Source organism: Theropithecus gelada, chromosome 19 (assembly GCF_003255815.1).
Source record: "Theropithecus gelada isolate Dixy chromosome 19, Tgel_1.0, whole genome shotgun sequence".
Lineage (NCBI taxonomy): Eukaryota > Metazoa > Chordata > Mammalia > Primates > Cercopithecidae > Theropithecus > Theropithecus gelada.
Genome location: NC_037687.1, coordinates 23,803,877 through 23,809,573, shown reverse-complemented (window position 1 = coordinate 23,809,573; position 5,697 = coordinate 23,803,877).

Genomic DNA, 5,697 nt, shown 5'->3' with positions numbered 1-5,697 from the left:
TATGGTGGACTCTCATTGAATGATTAAGTGGGAGAAATGCTCTTTTTCCTTTGGACTAACATTTATTGAGCAACTTCTGTTTGCTGTGGATATGGCAGTTTCCAGGGAGGCCCCAGGGTGAATCTCAGCATCATCTTCCTACCATTGGCTATTTTACATCAAGGAATCTAGCCTTTGATTGGGTTATGTTTGGTCATAAATATGATTTTAGGCGGGATATGACGGCTCATGCCTGTAATCCCAGCACTTTGGGAAGTGGAGGTAGGGGGATCGCTTGAGCCCAGGAGTTCAAGACCAGCTTGGGCAACATGGTAAAACCCCATCTCTACAGAAAATACAAAAATTAGCCAGGCATGGTAGGTCATTCTTGTAGTCCCAACTACTCAGGAGGCTGAGGTGGGAGAATCACTTGAGACTGGGAGGCCTAGGCTGCAATGAGCCATGATTGTGCCACTGCACGCCAGCCTGGATGACAAGCAAGACTGTTTCAAAAAACAAACAAAAAATATGGTTTCCCAAACATGGGAACAGAATAGGAGACAGTCCCTAAATCCCCTCTCTCACAGTTATCATAATCAGCAGTTTATGTGCATCCTCCCATATTTCTTTATGTGTTTGCATACATATATGAATCTAAATAACTATATAAATATATATGAATATACATATAGTTATATATGTAATATATGTGTGAAATTGTATATTTACATAAATTGAACTATATGTATGCAGTGTTTATCACTGTGTGAAATCATCTGTGCCTGGAGATTTCTTTATGGGGAGGGTTTAAATTAAGGATTGAATTTCTTTGATAGTTACAGTACTATTTAGGTTTTCTATTTTTTCTTGTGTCAGTTTTGCTAGGCCCTATTCATCTAAGAATTTGTCCATTTTGTCTAAATCTACTTATTTTTTCTTTTATTTTTTGAGATGGGGTCTTGCTGTATTACCCAGGCTGGAGAGCAGTGGTGTGATCGTGACTCACTTGCAGCATCAACCCCTCAGGCTCAAACAGTCCTCCCACTTCAGCCTCCTGAGTAGCTGGGACCACAGGTACTTACCACCCTGCCCAGCTATTTTTAAACTTTTTGTAGAGATAGGGTCTCCTTATGTTGCCCAGGCTGGTCTTGAACTTGTAGGCTGAAGTGATCTTCCTGCCTTGGCCTCCCAAAATGTTAGGATTACAGATGTGAGCCACCGTGTCTGGCTCATTTCATCTAAATTTAGGTAACATTATCCTATCACTATATTATTATTGATAGGTGCATATAAGACTATTATGGCTAGGCGAAGTGGCTCATACCTGTAATCCCAGCACCCTGGGAGGCCGAGGCAGGTGAATCACCTGAGATCAGGAGATCGAGAGCAGCCTGGCCAACATGGCAAAACCCTGTCTCTACTAAAAATACAAAAATTAACCGGTCGTGGTGGCATGTGCCTATAGTCCCAGCTACTCGGAAGGCTAAGACAGAAGAATCACTTGAACCTGGGACGTGTAGGTTGTAGTGAGCTGGGATCACAGCACTGCACTCCAGCCTGGGTGACAGAGTGAGACTCCATCTCAAAAGAAAAAAAAAGAATAAAATTACAAACTCCCCTCCTTCGCCACCCCACCCAATCCCCTCATATCTCTGCTCAGTTTTTCCCTATAGTCATCACCTTTAGCAAACTATAGAATGTATATATTATGGTACCACCACCACCACCCCCGCCCCCAGCTTCCCTCCATTATGGGGATTCTCATAATCTAACCCTATATTTCAGCTCTCCAATTATTTTGCTATTGTGAATCTTGCTACAGTAATATCCTTATATTTGCCTCTTTGTGCATATCTGTGTGTATTTTTGTAGGACCCATTCCTAGAAATAGAGTTGCTTGGTCATTAACAGTATGCCCATGTAAGAACTTTTAATGGAAACTACCACACTTCCTTCCATTAGCACTGCCCCCAACTGACATTTCTAACAGCAGTTTTTCAGATGTCTGTTTTCTACCCCTTCACCAAACGATAGATGCTATTGATCATTTTCATTTTGCAAATCTTATGGGGAGAAACTGTGTTCTGTTTTAATTAGCACATTTCCTCCCTTTTCCTTGATGTAACACATAGTTTTGTATGCTTATTGGCTCTTGTATTTCCTCTTATGTGAATTGCCTTTTTACTCTCTTCCTTCCTTCTTTCCTTCTTTCCTTCCTTCCTTCCTTCCTTCCTTCCTTCCTTCCTTCCTTCCTTCCTTCCTTCTTTCCTTCTTTCATTCCTTCTTATTTTTTATTATTTTTTGAGACAGGGTCCTGATCTGTCACCCAGACTGTAGTGCAGTGGTATAGCTCACTGCAGCCTCAAAATCCTGGGCTTTAGCAATCCTCCCACCTCAACCCCCGCAAGCAGCTGGGACTACAGGTGTGCACCACAACGCCTGACTAATTTTCCCATTTTTTGTAGAGATGAACTCTCACTATGTTGCCCAGGCTAGCCTTGAATTCTTGGCTTCAAGCAATCCTTGCACCTTGGCCACCCGAAGTATTAGAATTTCAGGCATGAACCACTGTGCTCGTCCTGTTTTGTTATTGGGTATGTAAAATTATGCTCAGTTCTTAGGTGGGTAAATGGAGGCTTAGAGAGGGGCCATTACTTGCCCTGGTCACATAGCAAGGGGAATCCAGGGCTAGGACCCAGCCCCCACCTGATTCCACAGTCAGAAGGATGGGTGTTTGTTGCTGCTTTGACCTTTGAGTCTACATGGGTAGATCTACCTCCCTTTGAGCTCGGAAAGGGCAGGGACCAGGCCTGCTGTGTTCACCTGTATCTTCAGCACCCAGCCAGGCACTGGGGTTAGAGCAGGGGACAAAACAGAAAGCAAACCCCTGCCCTACGGATCTTCTATGGTGGGGGTAGGGTAGGGGATAAACCTACGTTTTACTTAGCATAATAATGAATAAAAGTTATTTTTAAAAGTTTTCCAGGAAAAGCTATTGCTTGGCAGGCCCTTGGGAACCATTACTCCAACTTCATTCCATAAAACGGGCAATGGAAGTCAGAAAGGAGAAGAGACTTGTCTAGGGCTACACAGGTCACTTAGTGGCCGAAATGGTTCAAGTAAATATGGATGGGCTTTTAAGATTTTAGTGCTTACAAAAAAATAACAGCTAACACTTATTTGAGCACTTATGGCATGCTGGACTCTATTCCCACCACTTTACACACATTGACTCATTTAATCTTTTCCACCTGTATTAGTCTGTTTTCATGCTGCTGATAAAGGCATAACCTGAGACTGGGTAATTTATAAAGAAGAAGAGGCTTCATAGACTCACAGTTCCATGTGGCTGGCGGAGGGGGGCGGGCTCACAATCGTGGTGGAAGGTGAAATGCACGTCTCACGAGGTCAGGAATTCGAGACTAGCCTGGCCAACGTGGTGAAACCTCATCTCCACTAATAATTTAAAAATTAGCTGGGGGTGGTGGTGGGCACCTGTCATCCCAGCTACTTGGGACGCTGAGGCAGGAGAATCACTTGAACCTGGGAGGCAGAGGTTGTAGTGAACCGAGATCGTGCCACTGGACTGCAGCCTGAGTGACAAGAGCAAAACTCCATCTCAAAAACAAACAAACAAAAATGTATCTGAAGCTCATAGGTGGCAAAGCCAGGATTCACATTCAGGCAGACTATTTTCAGAGTTCATGGCCTTAGTGCCCTACATGGTCTGTTTGCTGGTCCCATGATCTTAAAAAGGATACACCAGGAATGAGTCACAGGGAGGGAAGCTGGGGGCGGGGGTGGTGGTGGTGGTACCATAATATATACATTGTATAGTTTGCTAAAGGTGATGACTATAGGGAAAAACTGAGCAGAGATATGAGGGGATTGGGTGGGGTGGTGAAGCAGGGGAGTTTGTAATTTTATTTATTATTTTTTGAGATACGGTCTCACTTTGTCACCCAGGCTGGAGTGCAGTGGCATAACCATGGCTCACTACAACCTTGACCTCCTGGGTTACAGGGATCCTTCTGCTTCAGCCTCCCGAGTATCTTGGACTACAGGCACACACCACCATGCATGACTAATTTTTAATTTTTTTGTAGAGACAGGGTCTCGCCATGTTGCCCAGGCTGGTCTCCAACTCCTAATCTCAAGCAATCCTCCTGCCTAAGCCTCCCAAAGTGTTGGGATTACAGGCATGAGCCAGTGTGCCCAGCCAAGGGAGCGTGTAATTTTAAGTAGAGTGATCAAGAATGGTCTAACTGAGAAGTTAGTGGCTTATGCCTATAATCCCAGCACTTTGGGAGGCCAAGGCAGGTAAATCACCTGAGGTCAGGAGTTTGAGACCACCCTGGCCAACATGGGGAAACTCCATCTCTACTAAAAATACAAAAGTTAGCCAGGCGTGGTGGCATGTGCCTGTTGTCCCAGCTACTTGGGAGGCTGAGGCAGAATAATTGCTTGTACCCAGGAGGCGGAGGTTGCAGTGAGCCAAGATCGCGCCATTGCACTCCAGCCTGGGTGACAAAGTGAGACTCTGTATTTAAAAAAAAAAAAAAAAAAAAAAAGGTCTAATTGAGAAGATAACATTTGAACAGAGACCTGTTGACAAAACAGCAAGGAGGCCAGCTGGAGTGGGGAGGTGAAAAGGAGGGGAGGTAGGGACTGTCACATCGTGGGGGCTTCATGGGCCATGGTGGGAATTTTGGTTTTTACTTCCTGGCACCCATGGGAGAATTCTGAGCATAAAAAAGACTTAGTTTTTAAAGTTTTTTTTTTTTTTTGGGGGGGGGGGGGGGAGGGTTAATAGCTGTATTGAAATATATTCACCTACCATAAAATTTACCCATGTAAAGTATACAGTTCAATGGTTTTTAATATATTGAATATAAAAGACATTCAGTATTTTAGTGGCCAGGCTTGGTGGCTCATGCCTGGAATCCCAGCACTTTGGGAGGCTGAGGTGGGCAGATCATTTGAGGTCAGGGGTTCAAGACCAGCCTGGCCAACGTGGTGAAGCCCCATGTCTACTAAAAATACAAAAAAAATTAGCTGGGCGTGGGGGTGCACACCTGTAGTCTCAGCTACTCAGGAGGCTGAGGCGGGAGATTCGCTTGAACTCGGGAGGCGGAGGTTGCAGTGAGCCAAGATCGCACTACTACACTTCAGCCTGGGCGACAGAGCAATACTCAGTCTCAAAAAAAGAAAAAAAAGGTATTTTAGTATATTCACAGAGTTGTGCAAATATCACCACAATGAATTCTAAAACATTTCCATCACCACCTAAAGAAACCGTGCCCCACAGCTGCCATCCTCCAACCTTCCCAGCCCCTGGCATCCAGTAATCTACTTTTGCCTTCTACAGATTTACTAGTTCTGGGCATATCATATAAATGGAATCATACAATATGTGACCTTTAGTGACTGGCTTCTTTCACTTAGCCCAAGTTGGAGAGTAGTGGTGCAATCACAGCTCCCTGCAGCCTCTACCTCCTGGGTTCAGGTGATCCTCCCACCTCAGCCTCCTGGGAAGCTGAGACTGCAGGTACATGCCACCACGCCTGGCTACTTTTTTGATATTTTTTGTAGAGAGAGGGTTTTGCCATGTTATCCAGGCTAGTCTTGAACTTCTGGGCTCAAGCAACTTGCCCGCCTCAGCATCCCAAAGTGCTGGGGTGACAGGCGTGAGCCACTGTGCCCAGCCAGCATACTATT